The sequence below is a fragment of the Manis pentadactyla genome, chromosome 11 (genome assembly GCF_030020395.1).
Source record: "Manis pentadactyla isolate mManPen7 chromosome 11, mManPen7.hap1, whole genome shotgun sequence".
In the NCBI taxonomy this organism is placed as follows: domain Eukaryota; kingdom Metazoa; phylum Chordata; class Mammalia; order Pholidota; family Manidae; genus Manis; species Manis pentadactyla.
In genome coordinates this window covers 94,704,025-94,725,884 of record NC_080029.1, presented here as the reverse complement: position 1 = coordinate 94,725,884, position 21,860 = coordinate 94,704,025, and the positions used below count along the sequence as shown (strand labels likewise).

The 21,860-nt window shown below is 42.6% G+C and overlaps 1 protein-coding gene across 2 annotated transcripts in view; it reads right to left on the bottom strand.

Moving 5' to 3' along the window:
• SQOR (sulfide quinone oxidoreductase) overlaps positions 1–21,860 on the bottom strand; it is a 67,400-nt gene that overhangs the window by 37,512 nt on the left and 8,028 nt on the right. The window contains exon 1 of one of the 2 annotated variants that reach the window (XM_036905427.2): positions 4,135–4,501. The exons of the other annotated variant lie outside the window; for it this stretch is intronic. The gene's annotated coding sequence lies outside the window, so the exon portion shown is untranslated. Of the gene's footprint in view, positions 1–4,134; positions 4,502–21,860 lie in introns of those variants that run through there. 2 annotated transcript variants of the gene reach the window in all.

The window sequence follows — 21,860 nt, the reverse complement described above, 5'->3', positions numbered from 1 at the left end:
AAGATCTGTTAAGTGGCTGTTTCAGAAATTCAGGCACCACTGAGGGCTTGGAATAGGCGATGAGAACAGAGATGAAGGCATGAATGCAAAACATGCTGAAGAATTTCTGTGACAAATTTGCACAGGGGATAAAGAAGGAAGTGTGAACTATGACCTTGTTCAGGTGGATACAAGGAAGAGAGGGTGTAAGTAACAGTATCAGATTACTTAGCTGGATTATTCAAAATCCAGGGCAGGGTGAGAGAAAAGGAAAGCACCCCACCTCGAAAAAGCGAATGAGGGCTATTCTGCAAAGGCAGGACCTAGGCTGCGCCCTTCCTCTTGGCAAACCTCCTCTTGAGTAATGGCAGAGTTATCACAGCTCATGTGTTCAGGAAATGGGTTACCAGATTACCGTATTGTTAACAAATAAAGAAAATGGAGCAATCTTCATGTAGGCCTGCAGGGACCTGTTCAAACTCAACCTCCAGAGCTGTTCTAGCGCCAAAATTTTTAGTATTTTGAGCAAATCATCCAGGAAACAGAAACAATTGTATACATTTCCCTGATGACTCAGTGTTGAGTCACACTGGGGTTCTTCAGCTCCCTAACTCCTTAGGGGAAAACTGGTAGGATCTGCCTTCAGAGAGTTACTAATTAAGTGTGTTACTAATGAGGATTTGACAAAGAAACAATAGCTCCCTTTGCATTTCCCTGAGAAATGTTCTACAAGTTTCCCTAGCCTACATTCATTTTACAGTCAGAAAGCCCTATAATGGGGAGGAACTGACAATTTCACCAAGCCATACATTTGCTAAGCAGAGCACAAAAATTATATTTATAGAAGGAAGACACTTGCATTCTCGCACCAGGAAAAAAAAATATGTCAGTCAATTGGATTATTTCAATTGAAAGTCAAGGGTTTCATTTGAATTATGTAGGGGAGAGAATGCCTTGTTCTTCTGCTTGCTTCAACTAATAGGAGCTTGCCCACCCATACTCTAGTGTATAAATAATCACAATGTAGCTCCCCTTCAAGTCCATCATCCACAGCCTCTAATCAGGTGTACTGCAGGTTTCCTTTCAACGCCTGCACGTGCCTGTGTGTGCCCATCCCCAGACTGCAGACACCCTGGAGGATGTGGAATTAATTTGCTCCCCATCACACAGCAGGGAAAAGCTTAGGCCTTGGTATCTTGAATCTGTTAAATGATCACAATAAAATTACTCATCAGCCCCAGCAGTGCTGGGATTCCCGCTCAGAGTCTCACTGTCTGAAGACTCTGATGGGTGGAGTTTCATTATAAACAGGGATTGGCCAATTAGTCACAGATTTATTCCTTGGAATCCAAGTGTGTGAGATCTTAACACACATTAAAAAAGACTCTAATTACAAGTTATACAGCTGTGGTTTGAATATTATTGAAGAGCTGCCAAACTCGAAGCTTTAATGGTCAGGACAAAGTGATGGGTGAGCTAGGTAACAGGTGTCCCAGGTTCCCTAGGCATATGTCTTTCCTAGGTCTCCATGGATGACCCAGCTCCCCAGTCCAGGAAAGCTTTCTCCGAGGGTGTGTCAGGAGGCCCGACCCATATTCCAGGCAGTGCCAGGCAGGGCCCGTCCTTAGCCATTCTGGGTCATGCTTTTTTCATCAATGGATAAAGGACCAGACTGGGTTGCTTCAAAGGTCCCTTCCTTTTCTAAAAGTCCATGACCCTCTAAATGAGGGGAAAGGGGATTTAAATGGAGGTTCACAAGCAGGTATTCAAATGGAAGTGCTTGTTCTAATAACTTACATTGATCAGAGTGGTGAATTATTGCAGCAAAGAATGACAAGGGTTTATAATCAGACCTGCCCCTGGTGTCTCTTCCTCTTCTTATAAGAAAACCTGTCACATTGGATTACGGACAAACTCTTATGATCTCATTCAACCTTAACAATCTTTTTAAAAGCCTTGTCCCTAAATACAGTCACATTCTAAAGTCCTGGGGATGAGGACTTCAGCATATGAATTTTGAGGAGCCACAATTCAGCCCATAACACCAGTGTTTGCCCTTCCCAAAGTTACAGGCATAGATAGCCCCAGTATGTTCTAATTTCCAGTTCCTTACAAAGTTCTCTCCCTATGTTCCTGTCCCATGTAGCACTTTTACTCTGTGATTTTACAAAGTAAGTCATAGGGATGCTCACTAGACCTACTTTTCTTCTTCTATTACCTCCACATTTGTTGGATTATATAGACATTTAAGGCTAGGAATTAAGAAGCAACTAGTTGGCTTTAGGCAACTTCCACGCTGCTCCTATTTACCAAACCTTCAGTGTCCAGAGGACTTAGGAAGTAGGTCGTTTGGCAGGAAAAGGTGAAAAAAAAAAAAGAGGAAAGAGAAATGTGCATCTATGCCCAGAAATGCCTCACCATGAGTCTGTCTCCATTCTCTACAAGATACTTCCTGTGTTACAACACACAGATTAACAAGCCTAGACAGAGGCAAGATGGAAAAGAAACTGTTCTGCAAAGGAATTAGCACTCAATTTCATCTTCTCTGGCAGACAACAGCCACACAGACCCCACACACAAACCCATCAGCCCTGACTGACACTGTCAGCACCCATAAAAATAGAGGCCCAAATTTTAAACAGAGTTGTATCTTAAACTACCAGCTGACTCCTTGATAAATTTTGGTTTTTTAGATGTAGTCACAAGCAACCCTCCCCAATCCACTTATTCATTCAATAAATATTTATTGAGTAACTTCCATGTCCAGGATCGGAGATACAATGGGGCTGCCCATAAGTTTGCAGTCCAGTGACAGAGATAGACAAGTTCTAATAAATGGTATTTATTTCACCTCTCTGAACAAGGTATAATGCTAGGCACTACAACACACAGAAGGCATGACTATCCCCACTGGGCATGAAGCTAAGGCACAAATTAGTTCAAAAGCCCAGGTCACGTTATTAGTCAATGGAAGTGTCCAGACCAGCACCAAGTCACCTGACCTTCTGAGCACTGTGCCTTCCACAATCACGGGATTTAATCTGGGGCCCATGAACTTCAATGGGAAAAAAAAAATTAAACATCTTTATTTTCATTAATCTCTAACTGAAATTCAACATTTTCTTCAATTATATATGTAGGCAACAAACCACATCAAAATTAGGAGCACCTACAACTTTGTCACCAGTAGAAATAACAAATGTTTTCTTACATTACAGGTGTTGCTTTTATCTTAAAATACTGTTTATACTCATAACTACTTCAAAATTATGGTAGCTGTTAGATTCACTGCTAGATCTTGTTTTATAATACATTTGTTTTTTTTAAGTCATATATATTACTACTACACCATAAATTCTTAATATTTTTACAAGTGTTTGGGAAATAGTTTCCTTTATAAAACCCTGCTTCTGGCTTTATACCTTTAAAATCATTGTTCTGAGAAAGGATCCTTAGTCTTCCCAGAACTGCCAAAGGGATATATGGCACAAAAATGGTCAGAACCTTACATTACAGCAATGGGCAGCCCCGCCAAATCAAGAGGCTCTGCTCACTATGAGCAAGAAGCTGAGCTGGGATTGTATAATTAAAAAGAGAGGGACGAAGAGAAAAGGAAAGGAGCCCCAGTGCCCTAGAGGACCCTTTCTCCCCTTTCCTCCAATTTCTGTTCTGCATGGGCCTTCAATGCTCTGCTCTGCTCTTCCCAGCCGCAGCTGTCTCCCTGAGCGCCCCTCTATCCCACACGCAGTGTGTGCGGACCGATCCCCCCGCGGCGGGCTGACGGGCTGACGCCAACCTCTGCCCCCACTCACGTCCCAAGGCTGTGCTGAGTGACACATTCAACAAGTGGAAGGCGCCAGAAATACCCACACACCAAGACCACGGACACTTTGGTGTTCAACCACCCCTGGCAGGTCAGCTTCTCCGCGCCGCCAGGGCCCGACACTCCGGAAAGGAAGCCAGAGTCCCAGGACCCGGGTTCCAGACAAGAGCAGCACAAGCTGTGGGTGTCGGCAAGGGTGAAGCGGGATGAAGGTGCCACGCAGTCCCAGCTGCGTGGGCAGTTGGGCCAACAACCAGCCTCAGTGGTGCTGTCACCGCCCGCACCCCCACCCCTAGCCGAGAGCCCGAGCCCGGCCGCCCGACGCCTCTTACCCAGGGGCGAGCGGAGCTTCCGGCGACAGTGTTGGCGCAACAAGAGCTGCTGCTCCCCTCCCGAGCTCGCGGCCTCCGCTGGGGCCCCGCCCGCCCGGTCTGCCCTCACACTCCCACCCGGGCGGAGGCTGGAGGCGGGGAGAGCGAGGCTCCCCCCAGGAAGGTCCCGCCACTGTCCTGTCAGGCGCCACAGCCTGGGCACCAAGGCCAAGTGCAGACTGCACCCAGACTTTAAGCGCGCACAGAGGGCAGAGCCAGGAACGGGGTCCAGCCGGCCCGGCGCGCTTCCCACGGCACAGACTCGCCCCTGCCCTATCGCGCTCCGGAGCGTGGTTTGGTACCCTTACGCGCGCCAGCGGACGGCACAGAAGCCCCCTGTCACTCTCCACCCCGACGCCCTACCACTCTCCAAGGCCAACAGCGTTGCGTAACTGGGAGGGGCAAAAGTGGAGGCGGGGCTGTGGACAGAGTCCAAGGGCAGTTTGTTTTGGGTCCTCCAGTGCGTCTTGTGCTTCTGACCTGTTTCCCACGGACTGCGCAGAGACAGCTGCTCTCACACCCATTTCACAGTTACAGCAACAGAGGTTCAGCGAAGCCTGAAGACTTGCCTTAGTAAACGCTGGAGTTCTGCTCTCCCCTCAGGAGCAGGCCAGGGTCAGCCACTGGACTCCACACGTGTTCCCTGCTACTTTGATGAAAGGACACTTTCAATTGGCTGCTTTCTCGGTTCTGGGGTGGGCGGGCAGTAAACTGTACATGAATGGTTTTCCACCTTATCAGATATAGCAGCACTTTTTAATAATACAGGGTATCCTAAAAGTCTTACAGCAATTTTAAGTTTTAAGACATTTAAAACTGTAAGGCATTGATGAAAGAAATCAAAGACAGATATTCCATGCTCATGGATTGACAGAATATTGTTGAAATATCCACAATACCCAAAGCAATTTATAGATCCAATACAATCCTTCAAATTCCAATAACATTTTTCATACTAGGAGAACAAACAACCCTAAAATTTATATGGCATCATGTTCCCTGATTTTAAACTATATCACAAAGCTCTAGTAATCAAAACAGTATGGTATTTGGCATAAAACAGCCATAAAGATCAATGCAACAAAATAGAAAGCCCAGAAAAAAATCCATACATATATGGTCAATTAACTTATGGCAAAGAAGCCAAGAATATACAATGGGAAAAGGACAGCCTTTTTAATTAATGTTGTTGGGAAACTGGACAGCCACTTGCAAAAGAATGAAACTTACACTGCATACAAAAATTAATTCAAAATGGATTAAAGGGCTGAAGACCTGAAACCATAAAGTTCCTAGAAAAAAACATAGGAGTTTAGCTCCTTGACATTGGTCTTCACAATGATCTTTTGGATTTGACACCAATATAAAAAATAAACTAGTGGCACTACATCAAACAAAAAAGCTTCTACAAGGCAAAGGAAACCATCAACAAAATGAAAAGGCAATCTATTGAGCGGGGGAAAATATTTGCAAAGTCATATATCTGATAAGGGGTTAATATCCAAAGTATATAAAGAACTCAACAACTCAATGGCAAAAAAAAAAAATCCAACTAAAAATGGGCAGAGGAACTGAATAGACATTTTTCCAAAGAAGAGTGGTACATGAAAAGATGCTCAACATCACTAATCATCAGGAAAATGCAAATCGAAACCACAATGAGACATCACCTCATACCTGTTAGAATGGCTAGCATCAAAAAGAAAAGAAATAACAAATGTCAGCCAGGTTGTGGAGAAAAGGGAACCCATGTGCACTGTTATGGGAATGTAAATTGGACCCACTATGAAAAACAGTATGGCAGTTCATCAAAAAATTAAAAATAGAACTACTATATCATCCAGCTCCTCCACTTGTATTTATCCAAAGAAAATGAAAACACTAACAGGAAAAGATCTATGCATCCCCATGTTCACTGCAGCATTATTTACAAAAGCCAAACACGGGATAAACCTAAGGGTCCATCAATGGATGAGTGGGTAAGAAAATGTGAAATAAACACACACACACACACACACACACACACACACACACACACACAAGAATATTATCCACCCATTAAAAAAAGAATGAAATCTTACCAATTGCAACAACATGGGTAGACCTTGAGGTCATTATGCTAAGTGAAATAAGTCAGAGAAAGACAACATACAATATTTGTATGACCTCACTTACATGTGGAATCCAAACACAAAACCAAGCTTATAGATAGCAGATTAGTGGTTGCCAAAGGCAGGGAGGGGTAGGTGGCTGAGCAAAATGGATGAAGGAGGTCAAAAGGTACAAACTTCCAGTTATAAAATAAATAAGTCCTGGGGATATAATATACAGCATAGTGACGATAGTTAATAAAACCACATTGTATATTTTAAAGTTGCCAAAAGAGTAGATCTTAGAAGTTCTCATCACAAGAAAAATGTTTTATATTCACTAATGGTGACAGATCTTAACTAGACTTATTGTGATCATTTCACAATATATACAAATACTGAATCATTACATTGTACACCTGGAGCTAACATAATGTTATATGCCAATTATAGCTCAATAAAAAAAATAATATAAGCTTTAATAATTCCAGATATTTGTTACAAATTCCCCCCCAAAAAAATCCCTTGAAAATACATTTACATTTCTCTTACATTTACTTAATTTTCTGAATTTTGAATAATGAATTTTTGTAAATTTTTTGTTCCAATCAATATTTTCTATCTTCTATTAGAGGAATTGATTGCATCTATGGTAAAATCACTATGAACACCATAGTTGCAAATGCAGAATGTAGACTTTTATTGTCAATTCAGTTGCACCTGTAGCATTACTCGGTGACATGATTTTCTGAAGTGGTGAACAACTTTGCTAACAGTATATGACCACAGAGCAGGTACTGACTGGGTAAATTTGGTTAAAAAAAAGAAAAAAACATTCTGAACAAAATAAGCATAATCTCTTAGTTTTGCCAATAGATGCATTCCTGGGAATTTCATTACATTAAAACCATGCAAAAACGCATGATATTTGTAACTATCTGAGCTAGAACCTACCTTACGAGAAAAAGTTAAGGTATTTTTACAAGAAGAAATAAGGTTTTTGGGTTTTGGGTTTTTTTTTTTTTTTTTTGCACACCTGAGCATTGAGGCACCATAGGGGTGGACACCTGAAGCCATACAGGATTCATGAGAGTTAACTGTTGTGCGGCACTGCCCCCACAGCACAGGATGTTAGCATCCCTGTCACCCACCCTCTCAATGTCAATCAATTACACCCCAATCATTGTGCCAAATAAAAATGACCTCCTGTATTTCCAAAATACCCTACCCTACCTCCCAGACCCACCACCTCCCCATCCCAGTTAAGAAGCTGTGGTTTAGAAGGGAAGGATGCATGCAGGAAAGTGTCACATATGCGCTGCTTGCTGGGCAGTTAGAGGCTGATGGGTGTGGAATCAGATTCAGAGTCAAGGAATATGTCTTGAGCAAATTCTGCATGGTGGGCGCTTCTACGTGTACTCATGCTATTATCTCACCCAAGACCCTCCTTTGAGGAAGAGCAGGGGTCTGAGAGTTTGCTCACTCCCTCACTCATGGAGTCATTCTTTCACCAGCTGGATACCCGAATCCCTGCCTGCTGTGTCAAACGCAGTCAGTACCTGTTCTGTGGTCATATACTGTTGACAAAATCAGACTTGGTTCCCACCCATGTGGGTCTTGCAAAGCAGTGAAGGTGCACTGGGGAGATCAGAATCTAGGAGAAGCATCTTTAAAGGGTGAGAAGAGGAGCAGCTGGCACTAAGGAGCACACCCCAATTCAAGAACATCCAAGAAAAGGAAAAGCAAACCGACAGGGTTCTGGGAAGCCATGCAGGCTCAAGAACAGCAAGGGCTGGCAACAGGAATGGGTGGGAATAGGGTTATGGCACCGAGAAAGAGAAGGTGCTGAAGGAAGAGCATGGAAGAGATGTTGTTCCTACGGACATGCATCCTTAAACAGTACCTTCTGCTTTGCCCACTCAGCAAGCCCCATCTTTATCCCTTCCCTGCAACAAATTCTTCCCTGGGTGAGTGAGTAGCTAGAGAAAGGCTCACTGTGGCCCCAGCAAACCATTCCTAGCTGAGAGAGCAGCCCAGCCAAGGTGCCACCAGCTTCTGAGTAGCTGCAGTGAGACTTGCAGGAGAGCTGGGGATAGGTTCCTCCCACATCCTTCCTACACAGACTGAGCCAAGCAGCCTCAGAACCAGAGCAGGTGGGTAGACAAACATAACATAACATTATGTATTATGCTGAGTTTCTAAGAGGCAGCCCCAACACCTCCCAAAAGTGCTGTTTCCCTCACAGCCATCCTGCAATTCAAATAACTAAAATGGCTATTGGGCTCCCAGGTAGTTAGGTTCCTCATCTGCTACATAGAAGATAAAGTTGTTTTCAGACCAGAAGCACAAAAGTATGTGGAGGTGTTTCACAAACTGCAAAGAACTCATCGCAATCAGCATTCTTGCTCGCAGGCAAGAAACCAGCTAGATATCTTACGTAGAAAAAGAATATTAAAGGCTCTCAGGGGTTCACAGAACCATCCGAATGACATATAATGATAGCAGGAAAAGCAGGCAGGAATCAAGATAGTTCCGCAAAATCAAAAGGCAGAAAGCACACCACTTTTTAGCAGCAACAGCCTGGCCACCCCATGAATACACCCACTGCCTTCACAAATGACTCTAGAACGAGCGACACAAATATAAAGGGAGTGAGAATTCAAGTCCTCGGTAGGAGTGTCCATTAACCAAATCTATGTCAAGCCAACATCGCAGCTGTCAGAGCAGGTAGGGCACACTTGGCCCCTCTGACTTCCACCGCGATTCTTATGATGGGCGCTGCCACCAGATGGGGGAAGGGGTTTAATACTAGGAGGAGGAGGAGGGAGAGGAAGAGGTGGAGGCAGGGGAAGGGAAGGAGGGGAAGACAGGGAGCAGGGGAATAGAGGGAGGCAGGAAGGAGGGGAAAGGGGAAGCAAAAGGAGAAAGATAAGTTGTTGGCTCCATTAATATATTTTATAGATTGTTTTCTACATACAGAAGCAAGGTGGTATGACAGTGAAAACCTCAGTCCTAGAGCAACAAAGGGCTCTGCTAAATCCAGATATATATGAGTGCTGTGGAGTGAGGGTGTGACTCAGGCAGGCTCAGGCTCTCCCCCGCAGAAATCTCCTAGGATGCTAAGAAAAATACTGGATCTTATTTACTATTTACTGTTAAAAGAACATAAGGGATGTGAACATTCCCCAGGAATGGGTTGTTTTAATTTGTCTGATTTCTCTCAGACTGTTCAAGTTCAGTTGGACAATATCCACCATATCATAGATAAGTTTTCACAAATGCCTAAGGTGCCTAACTGGTTCTTTTGGTTTCACTGGAGATGGCTGGTAATTACAGATATGCTTTGGTTATGTAACTATACTCCTATTATGTTAATGTGTGTGCGCAATTTAAGTAGTAGCTTAAAACCTATACATGCTGAAGTTACTCTACAAGAAGATATGTCAAATAAATAATCAATCTTCCCATGTTTTCTTCCGCCTGCTACTTCTATAGCTTTTCTTCTTCCTTCCTAATTACAACCCTTAAATAGAATTCGTGCCTCATATCAAATTTACCGAGTATCATAATTCTTCCAAGTGGTAAAGATACCTCAAGACAAATGCTGGGCATAGAAGCTACAGGGCATAAATATGCAAAGAAATAAAAAGCTAACCATTTCAAACAATAAGGCTTCTCTCTCACTTACCAACTTTACATATCCCTGTATGGCCCTGGAAGATGACTGGTTAGCCAGAGACGGGTAAGATTCCTCATGGGAGGAACAACCTAAGACAGGCACAGTCGCAGGGGGGTCATCAGGTGAGAAATTGGGGATCAACAGAGGTGAGGCTTAGAACCTCACCCCCCCGTTCTGAGAGAAATCTTCCGCATACGTGGATGTTTTATTGCCCTGGTCTAGCTTGGATTAACACATAGTCTACAGGCACACACCTGATCATCTACATTTGCTCTCTTACAACACTAAACTATGTTTTCTAGCTTTATCTTGTATCTACCTACCACTTCAGCATTTTATTAAAAATAATAATAATAAAGAGAGAAATGTGGTATCCACATATAAATCAAGTATAAAAACCAAATGAGTATTCATATTTGAACTGACTGTTTATAGTTCATAATGCATGAGCAAAACCAAAAGTTTCTGTGATGACTGCCCTTGTACTGTTCACCATGTAACTTATTCACTATGTAAGAATTTGTTCTCCATGTAAGAACTTGTTTGTTATGCTTCAGAAGATTGGAGACTGACGAAAATTAGGCTTGGGGTGGATTAATGATTGTGCATTGAGCATTGACTCCCCTATACAGAATTTTATTGTCGTTAACAACCATTTGATCAATAAATATGAGAGATGCCCTCACAAGAAAAAAAAAAAAGAAAAAAAGGACAGACTTCCAATGGTAAAATAAATAAGTAACTGGGATGTAATGTATAGCATAAGGAATATAGTCAAGATATTGTAACAGCTTGGTAGGGTGATAGCTGGAACCTAGAATTATGTATATAAATGTTTTATCACTGTGTTGTACACTTGAAACTAATGTAATGTAATACTGTGCGTCAACTACCCTTCAATAAAAAATAATTATCTAAAAAAATATATATATATATATATGTATGTATAATTATTAGATATCATTATAAAAAATTGTAAAGTTAAATAAAAGAAAAACAACCCAAATTCAAAAAAAAAAAGAAAAATACTGGATCTGGAATCAAGTCTTTCTCAGAAATTTAGTCCCAAACTGTTTGGGACAATTCTTTTTGCCTGAATTTCCTCATCTATAAAATAGAGATAAACTCTGTCCTCCTACCTCAAGGGGAAGAGTAAACACTGTGTCTCTTGGGCCATGAATACCTCTGTGTATGTGAGACTACGAAGACCAAAGGTTACCTTTGTGTATATACACTAGTCTCAAAAAGAATGTATTAATAGGCCTCAGTTAACTGCAACAATGAAATGGCTATCTTTATAAGCACCTACATCATAGGATCCTTATGAAAATTAAATGAGTTAATACATATAACATGATTGGTACCATACCTAGCATAGAAAAAGTATTCAGTAAGTGGTAGTTACTAAAGTAGCTGCAATATTATAGTTATTGCTGTTCATGTTACCCAGTGCTTAAACAGGTGTTATACTAGGCACTGAAGAAAAAGTTGTTCAATGTGCCTGCTCTAAGACAAATGAACAGTATGAATATTGGCCCTGGTACATAAATATCAGACCCACTGTATCAAAGATGGGACTTATTTGAGATATGAAAAACTATTTGCTCTACAGACAGACTGCACTCCAAAGTGCCCCACAGACATAACATTGAACCTGAGAGTGGGAGTGATATTCCCAAGAGACGAAGCGAAGAGTTGGGGAGCCCCAATCCATTTTCCAGGGCAAATAAATGCTTCTGACTCAAGAGCAAGAGCTGGTGAGTGGGAGGGGCTCCTTTGGAGCTCATGGTTGGCTCCTAGTATTGGCTACTTCCAGATACTTCTTTCTTCCTAAACCTGTCTTAGTGCCAGCAGCAAGTCCCCATTCCCAGACTCTGTTCCTTTGGTGCTGTTTATCATGGTTACTTACTGTTCCCTTTACTAAAGTTATGTATAATATAACTAATTGTGTCTCTCTAAGAAAGAAATAAACCCACTGAAGGCAGGGACTGTGTCTTCTTCATCTTCTTGTCTCTAGGGCTTAGCACTATGTCTTTTATTCAATAAAAGGGTGTTGGATCAGAGACTCCAAGGAACTAGTGGTTATGGAAGGGGAGGGGTGTGGGAGAGCAGGTGGGGAGGGAGGGAGAAGGGGATTGAGGGGTATTATGTTTAGTACACATGGTGTGGGGGGCGGATCATGGGGAAGACAGTGTAGCACAGAGAAGGCACATAGTGAATCTGTGGCATCTTACTGCACTGATGGACAGTGAGTGCATTGGGGTATGGGGGGGACTTGATAATATGGGTAAATGTAGTAACCACATTGTTTTTTCATGTGAAACCTTCATAAGGGTGTATATCAATAATACCTTAATAAAAAAAATTTTTTTTAAGTGTGTTGGAGTCAATGGAGTGGTTCCTAGGGAGTATATGCTCCAAAAATGAGCTCAAACAGGCTGCCGCAAAGGAGTGTTAGCAATCCAGGAAATTTATGACTCGTGTTGTATAAGCACCTGGAGGGCTAGCATTTGATGAAAAACTTGGGAGTTGGGGAAAGAATGGGAAGGACTCTAAGTCCTTCCCAACCCTTGGAACAGGAAGCAGTCCTATTAGTTCATCTATTTTTCTATATGTTTTGCATGACAAAGGAAAAGTCTATCCTAGAAGGGAACTCTGGGTGGCTATGAAGTTCTGGGGCTGAGGTTCTGGACAAGTGAGCATTTCACTGGAGGGCCTGGGGACTCCCATAGTTCCAGCTGCAGCATTAAGAATGGAAGGAACTTGGGCCATTTGGGTAAGTCTATTATACTTGGGCAACGGACAGCATTGAAAAAATTGCTGTGGACACAAAGAAAAGAGTGGTTGAGGGAAAGCAACTAGCCTCTTCTGCCAGTCAACAGCAGGGGCCCAGGACAGCCAGCACCAAAGATCCAAAAGGGGCCCCTACCCGGCAAATGCTGCTCTAGGCTTCCTTGTTCTCTCAACTACGTTCTGTTTTGTCCTTCCTCTCACTCCCATTCTCTCTCCTCTCAACGATTTTCCCCTCCCTGCAGGTGGCCCTTCCTCTCCCGGAGTTCTAACCCCACCCAGGTGTGGGAAGCATGCCTCAGCACAAGTGTGGTGGAGTTCAGTGTGAAGTATCTGGGCCTTCGGTCAGTTAGGATCCCTGCAGCTGGAGATCTGTGAGGCATGGCCTCCTGGCCGCCACAGTCTACCCCTTGCACCACAGAGATGTTCTCCACACAGGTGCAGGGAGCACTCCACCGTGGGCCTCCTGGGCCTTCCCTCCCAAGGGGCAACTCAGAAGAGAAAATTTATTGGATAAACCACACTCTCCCAAGGTCACCATAGCTAACTTCAGGGCCACAATGAATACTTCCCTACCTTCTTCCTTCTCTACCACCCATTCTAAACCCCCTTCACCCGCAGCACTTACCTTGGCATGTCTTGGTGGTCCACATGGTGTTATGACCCAAACCTTTATTCCTGAGGCGGTTTGAACACTTGATAATCATACCCTCCTCAGGCTGGCTTCCTGCAGGTGTCTACTCAGTTTTAAAGGGGCAAGTGAGTATGGAAGGTGGCCACATGCACCACCTGAGTCCCACACATATTCCTCCTTGCCCCACTGTGTAAACGCAGCCCTCTTCCTCCAGAGGACCAGGGTCACTTACTCCTGGCTAGTATGGCCACTCCTCTCTTGCCTGCTGGTCCCTGGACACAAAATGTCCAAAGTGCCCTGTCAGCAGCAGAGTTCAACAGGACCTTCACTGTGTCCCTGGTAAAAGCATTCCCTTTGAAGACCAGGACCTCCAACCATGCAGAACCCAGAGTTGCAAGGAAATGAAGCACAAAATCCCTCAGTGGACCATTAGGAATGATGGGAAATGAGGCCATTCCTGCTTCCACCCCTTGGTTTCCAGACCCTTGTATCCTTCCTGAGAGAACACAGCACCACATATAAGCCCGATTTAATAAATACACCACATCTTGGAGGGCAGCACTCCATCCTTTCAGAGCGCTTTCCCAAAACCAGTGCTTCAGCTGTGACTTTAGAAGTCCATTCCAGGGCTACAAAAGCCATTTATCTCTGGGTGGTCAGTACATGACACAACTAGAGGACTCCATCCATGGTCATGACCACCTCCCACACCTCCTCCCCTAGTTGGATGCTCTGCGATATGGGACTCCATACCTGTGGATCAGACATGCCTTAAGCCTCCAGAGAAAACTGCTAGCTGAAGTTCTGTGGGCAGGAAAAACAGGCAATATTCATTTATAATTTGCCTCAGGGTTGTTAACTCTACCACCTCCTCCTATGTATCACCTTCTCTATTGTAATACAGTCTGAGATCTGGACCTCTTAGATACCCAAGAGAGTATCACATTGATCCATTGCACTGATGACATCGAGCTGATTGGGCAGGATGAGCAAGAGGGAGCTAGTATGCTGTAGAACTCAGCAAGATGCATGCACATCAAAGGATGAGAGATAAACTCAGTGAGGAGTCAGAAACAGACCATTTCAGTGACATTTTTAGAGGTCCAGTGATCAGGGGCATTCTGGGATATCCCCTTCTAAAGTAAAAGAAATTACAAACCCTGTCACAAAGGAAGTACAGTGCTTTGTGGACTTCTTTGCACTCTGGAGGCAACACATTCCTCCCCAAGGATATTTCTCTGGCTCATATATTGGGTAACACAGAAGGCCGCCAGCTTTGCATGGGGGTGAAACAGGAAAGGGTATTGCAACAAATCCAAACCAGTACAGGCAGCTCTGCCAGCCAATCCCCATGGTTTTCAAGGTGTCAGTGGTGGGAAAAGAGGCAGTCTGACTACTGCGCGGATCTGTGGCTACAGTGAGCCCATTGCAAGCTGGACTTTATCCAGGGCCTCATTTCTTACCTGGTCCTCATAGGCCCCTCCATTCAACCAGGAGGGCCATGATGATCCTTTGGGTCTCTAAGTATTGATGTCAACCCACAACTTGTGTCCAATAGTCCTAGTGTACAGTCACCCAAGTAAATGGCCATAGTGTCCTTTGAGAAAGGACTGTGTATTTGCCACAATGTTCCAGGGTCCCTCCTCCAGCTACCTCTTTAGTCAGTGGGTCCCAGATCTGAAAATTCACTGAAGTCTGGAAACTGAGCAAGAGATCTTGACCTTTGTCCTCAGCCTTTTATTCCTCCAATTTTGCCCCCCACTTTTTTTTTTTAAGGGGGATCAGGAAACAATGACCTATGGGCAAAATGCAGCCAACCACCTGTTTCTGTAAATGAAGTTTTATTGAAACACAGCTTCCTTCCTTCACTTGTTTACACATCCATGGCTGCTCTTGTGCTACAACAGCTGAGTTGAGCTGTTGTGACAGACAGTGTATGAGCTGCCAAGTCCAAAACTATCTAGCCCTTTGCCTAAAATGTTTGCTGACCCAGTACAGACGTTTAGCAGCACCCTTGTCCACTGTCTGCTTATTTTGCCACTAGGTTCAAAATTGTAACCATGCTTCATTAACCATCTCCACAAACCCCTGCTGCTAAAGCCCACTGACTGCCCTCCAACCTTGCCTTTTGGTTGGGTAAATATGGCTCCTGGCTGTGACAGTGAAGTGCCACCTCCTGGCCTCTGTCACCACATGAGCTCTAACCAGCTCTCCCCCAGCATCCCTGGACCACAGAACTTTAGTGATGTTGGTACCCCCTGAGCAGTGCACTCTAATGGCTTGGTGAATGGTGTGGCCTGTTTGCCTTCTCATGGGACATACCCTCTGGTGGGGCTTTTGGCCTTACATAACATGGCCCTTCCAGCATGCCCACTTCCCTACCCTTTATTCCTCCCTGTACTGTCTGCCCGAATGAATAAGAGAAGGAAGAAAAGTTGGAAGGAAGTATCCTAAACTGCTGAGCAGAGTTTCAGCAAAACCAATGGGGAGTCCTTGAGCAAGTCAGAGAAGTCCCATATCTTCAAGGAGCCAACCACTGGCTAGGAGCAGCCTGTAGGAAACCTGCCTCAGCTCAAATGCAGATAGGTCTCAAAGCAGCACAGCTGGGAATCGTGGTCAGTTATGGTCCCTGTAGTCAGAAATCTGTGGGGCATATTCTCATAGCCACAATAAAGACAGAACAAAGATCAGGGTGGGTGTGACACGGTGTGCTTTAAATGCCCATCTGTATCTTTAACAGGTCTGACTTGCAAGGTGGCACAAGCTGATGCTCAGGATGGCACCTCTCTTGGGGAAAGAAGGTTGTGTCAGCAGAATAAGAGGGCTGCAGGGCACACTGCAAAGAGGCAGTGTGACTCGTGTGCCTCATCTCCTCATTCTTTACCACATTTTTAATCCAGACAGGAAAGAAGCATCTGACTTCATTCTCCTCCCTGCTTCCACTTCTGAGGGCAAATTTAAAGACCTTAGGATTCATCTGAGCAGCTCTCCATTTCTTCTGTCTAGTACAGACTACCATCACTTCAAGGAAAGGCTCCTGAACCACTCACCCAGTTCTAGTCCTCTCTATTGCATGCTTCTACCAGAAAGGTGTAGAACTTCATGGTCTATGATTAAACAGCCTTGCAGGAAAATCAAAGAATTCTGGGCATTTTTCCTAATAAGCTCTCTCCTAGAAGGGAAACTCATGCCTCCTCCCCTTCTGTTCTATAGTACTATCAGATTGGATTAAGAGAATTAGCAGAGGAAATGGTATATCCATATAATTCCTTATTATTATTATAGTTTTACCAAAAGATTTAAAGTAAAACCCCTGAGGTCTATTTCTATGTCTGTTCTAGGGTCTCCAGCCCAAGAAAATTCACCAGCAATGTGGTAGCTTTGAGTTTTCCCCAGAATCAAATCCCAGTTGCATCACTTGCGGCTGTGTGACCTGGGCAGTGTTATTCAGACTCACTGTGTCTCAGTTGTCCTCAGCTGTAAATTGGTGTTAAGAATATGGTGTGATGGTAATAATCTATTCAGGCTGCTAAGAGATAACATGTGTTCAGCACCTGGCATATAACAGATGCTCAACAGAACTAAGACTTTGAATTTTAGGCTTGGGAAGGAGCTGGAAGTAGAACTGGGACTAGAAATCCAGCCAGAGATGAGAATACTCTAAAAAATTGGACAAAACAAGGGAAAACCCCAGAAAGCAACGAGAACAGCTGGTGGCTGAGAACAGGACTGCATATGGGTGCTGTCATTGTTACCTCCTTCCTTAAATTACTGGACTGTCAGGCATGGAAATACATAAACTCCTAAGGAACACCCTTATTAAATAATACATATTAAAACACTGAAAAATATAACATGCTAGAGCAACCTAAAAGACAATGACAATGTTAGGTGCTTACAGTTGCAATAAATGGGGATTTGTTAAGGTTATCTCATAAAGGGAGGAAGTAGGGGATGGGAGGGTGGTATTGTAAAATATCTGTGGAAAACAAGAATCTTAGCCCAGTCATCAAATCCCATAGGAAGCAAGAAAAGCCCAGCAGCCATGTCACACAGGACTTTGTACAGTAAAAACGGCCAGAATCCATGGCATTTTGAGGGGTCTGATGACCTTGTCCCCTTCCAGAAACACAAGTTCATCTCCCTACTTAACATTCAGCTGTTCTCTGACTGCTTCTATGTTTCTTCTCATTTTTCCTTCAATTACTAAAGGGCTGATTTTCTCTGAGTATTCTAATTCCCAAGACAGTAACTAGACAAGTAAGATTCTCTACAGTTTTCACCTAGGCAGAGTTTTTCCTGCCAGGTTCATTTTTTACCAGTTAGCCCATGGGTTGACTGCCATTGGCTCAGATGCCCATCCCAGATCGCATCCACTGAGGCCTGATGTACATACAGGGTCAGGAGAATGAAAAACAGAATTCCTAGGACCATTGTCCTCAGCACGATCTTTGGCCTGGAATGTTTTTCTTAGAAGAGGATTCTGAGCATAGTTGATGATAACAGACTACGTGATTGGAGAAGGAAAAGAACAAAAACAAAAAAACCTTCAAGCCCAACATCAAACTAAGACTCAAAATATTAGAAAAATATAGTTTCAAGCCTTATCAAATGCTTCACACAAATCACTTTCAAACATCTCACCATTTAAACAAAAATTTAGACCATGCAGAAAATGCTGACTTACCTAAATAACTACTCAAAAATACTTAGGCCAAAATTCGTTAAACTGAGACAATACTAGAATTTGTAGAACTAGGGGAAAGAGTACCACAAGATGGCATGATTATTCCCTCTGTGCTTTATCAGGTTGCAAGTCAAGGTTATGCTCACCTGTTCAGCCTGCTCCAAACTGTCCACCTCTTCCTTGGAGCTATTTTTGACAGAACAGTCCCTAGTTTGATAAACAAGGTATAAACCTAAACAGTAGATGTGGCTTCTATTTTTCTACAGCCCAGTATACTTATTATTTCTGAGCTCATTTGCCCAAGATCTTGGAACTCACTGTCATTATTTTTTTAGTCTAACTGAATATGTAATTATACATGAAAGCCATGGCTTGGATTATCTAGGATTACAGGCTTCTGCCCCATGTTTGCATGGCAGGAATTTAATCTTGTAATATTCCTTATTTGGCATTTATGTAATCCAGTCAGACCATGGTACCTAGATATTTAGTCAAGTGCCAGTCTAAATGTGGTTGTGAAGGTACTTTTTACATGAGACTAACATTTAAATGAAGAAACTTCAAACACACACAAACAAAATCAGAAATGAGAAAGGAAAAAATCACTACAGACACCACAGAAATACAAAGAATTATGAGAGAATACTATGAAAATTACATGCTAACAAACTGGATAACCTAGAGGAAATGGACAACTTTCTAGAAAAATACAACCTTCCATGGCTGCTCCAGGAAGAAACAGAAAATCTGAACAGACCAATTACCAGCAACAAAATTGAACTGGTAATCAAAAAACTACCTAAGAACAAAACCCCTGGATCACATGGTTTCACTGCTGAATTTTATCAAACATTTAGTGAAGACTAATACCCATCTTCCTTGAAGTGCTCCAAAAAGTAGAAGAAGAGGGAATACTCCAAAACTCATCCTACAAGGCCAGCATCACTCTAATAACAAAAGCAGGCAAAGACACCACAAAAAAAGAAAATTACAGACCAATATCCATGATGAACATAGGTGCAAAAATACTCAACAAAATATTAGCAAACTGAACTCAAGAATACATCAAAAAGATCATCCATCATGATCAAGTAGGATTTATTCCAGGGATGCAAGGATGGTACAACATTTGAAAATCCATCAACATCATCCAATACATCAACAAAAAGGAGGACAAAAACCACATGATCATCTCCATAGATGCTGAAAAAGCATTTGACAAAATTCCACATCCATTCAAGGTAAAACTCTCAACAAAATGGGTATAGAGGGCAAGTACCTCAACATAATAAAGGCCATATATGACAAACCCACAGCCAGCATTATACTTAACAGCAAGAAGCTGAAAGCTTTTCCTTTAAGACTGGAAACAAGACAGGGATGCCCATGCTCCCCACTTTTTTTCAACATGGTTCTGGAGGTCCTAGCCATGGTAATCAGACAACACAAAGAAATAAAAGGCATCCAGATTGGTAAGGAAGAAGTTAAACAGCCACTGTTTGCAGATAACATGATATTGTACATAAAAAACCCTAAAGAATCCACTCCAAAACTATTAGAACTAATATCTGAATTCAGCAAAGTTGCAGGATACAAAATTAATACACAGAATCTGTTGCCTTCCTATATACTAACAATGAGCTAGCAGAAAGAAAAATCAGGAAAACAATTCCATTCACAATTGCATCAAAAAGAATAAAATACCTAGGAATAAACCTAACCAAGGAACTGAAACCAAGGAACCAATACTCTGAAAACAAGACACTCATGAGAGAAATTAAAGAAGATACCAATAAATGGAAATACATCCTGTGCTCATGGACAGGAAGAATTAATATTGTCAAAATAGGCATCCTGTTAAAGCAATTACAGATTCAATGCAAACCCTATCAAAATACCAAGAGCATTCTTCAATGAACTAGAGCAAATAGTTCTAAAATTCATTTGGAACCACAAAAGACCCCAAATAGCCAAAGCAATCATGAGAAGGAAAAATAAAGTTGGGGAGATTATGCTCCCTGACTTCAAGCTCTACCACAAAGCCACAGTAATCAAGACAATTTGGTACTGGCACAAGAACAGAACTATAGACCAATGGAAGAGACTAGAGAGCCCAGATATAAACCCAAGCATATATGGTCAATTAATAAATGATAAAGGAGCCATGGATATACAATGGGGAAATAACAGTCTCTTCAACAACTGGTGTTGGCAAAACTGGACAGCTACATGCAAGTCAATGAAACTGGATTATTGTCTAACCCCATACACAAAAGTAAACTCAAAATGGATCAAAGACCTGAATGTAAGTCATGAAATCATAAAACTCTTAGAAGAAAACATAAGCAAAAAGCTCTTGAATATAAACATGAGCAACTTTTTCCTGAACGTATCTCCTCAGGCAAGGGAAACAAAAGCAAAAATGAACAAATGGGACTACACCAAGCTGAAAAACTTCTGTACAGCAAAGGACACCATCAGCAGAACAAAAAGGCATCCTACAGTATGGGAGAATATATTTGTAAATGACATACCCAACAAGGGGTTAACATCCAAAATATATAAAGAACTCACATGCCTCAACAACCAAAAGGCAAATAATCCTATTAAAAATGGGCTGAGGATATGAACATACACTTCTCCAAAGAAGAAATTCAGATGGCCCACAGGCACATTAAAAGATGCTCCACATCGCTAATTATCAGGGAAATGCAAATTAAAACCACAATGAGATATCACCTCACACCAGTTAGGATGGCCAACAACGAAAAGACTAGGAACAACGAATGTTGGTGAAGATGCAGAGAAAGGGGAACCCTCCTACACTGCTGGTGGGAATGTAAACTAGTTCAACCATTGTGGAAAGCAGTATGGAGGAAATACCATTTGACCCAGGAATTACACTTTTAGGAATTTACCCAAGAAAAACAACTTCTCATATTCAAAAAGACATATGCACCCCTATGTTTATTATAGCACTATTTACAATAGCCAAGACATGGAAGCAACCTAAGTGTCCATCAGTAGATGAATGGATAAAGATATGGTACATATACACAATGGAATACTATTCAGCCATAAGAAACAAACAGATCCTATTTGCAACAACATGGATGGAGCTACAGGGTATTATACTCAGTTAAATAAGCCAGGCAAAGATGAATACCAAATGATTTCCCTCATTTGTGGAGTATAACAACGAAGCAAAACTGAAGGAACAAAAAACAGCAGCAGACTCTCAAGACTCCAAGAAGGGACTAACATTACCAAAGGGGAGGGGTGGGGAGGGGTGGGGAGGGTGGGTGGGGAAGGAGGTAGAAGGGGATTGTGGGGTATCATGATTAGTGCACATGGTGTGTGTGGGGTCACAGGGAGGACAGTGTAGGACAAGAAGACAAGTAGTGACTCTGTGGCATCTTACTGCACTGATGGACAGTAACTGCAATGGGGTATGGGAGGGACTCAATAATAAGGGTGAATGTAGTAACCACGTTTTTCTTGTGAAACCTTCAGAAGAGTGTATATAAATGATACCTTAAGAAAGAAAGAAAGAATAAATAAATAAATGAGTAGACTTCAAGAGTACCCTCCAGAATGTGGGTGTACCTCAATTAATTGGTTGAAAGCCTCAAGAGAAAAGGACTGAGGTCTCCTGAGGAAGAGGGATTTCTGCCTCCAGACTGCCTTTAACCTTAAGCTACATCAACTCTTCAGATTTTGGATTGCCAAACTCCACAATCATGCAAGACAATTCCTTAAAATAAGTCCCTCTCTCCACACACATCCTATTGGCTCTGTTTCTCTGGA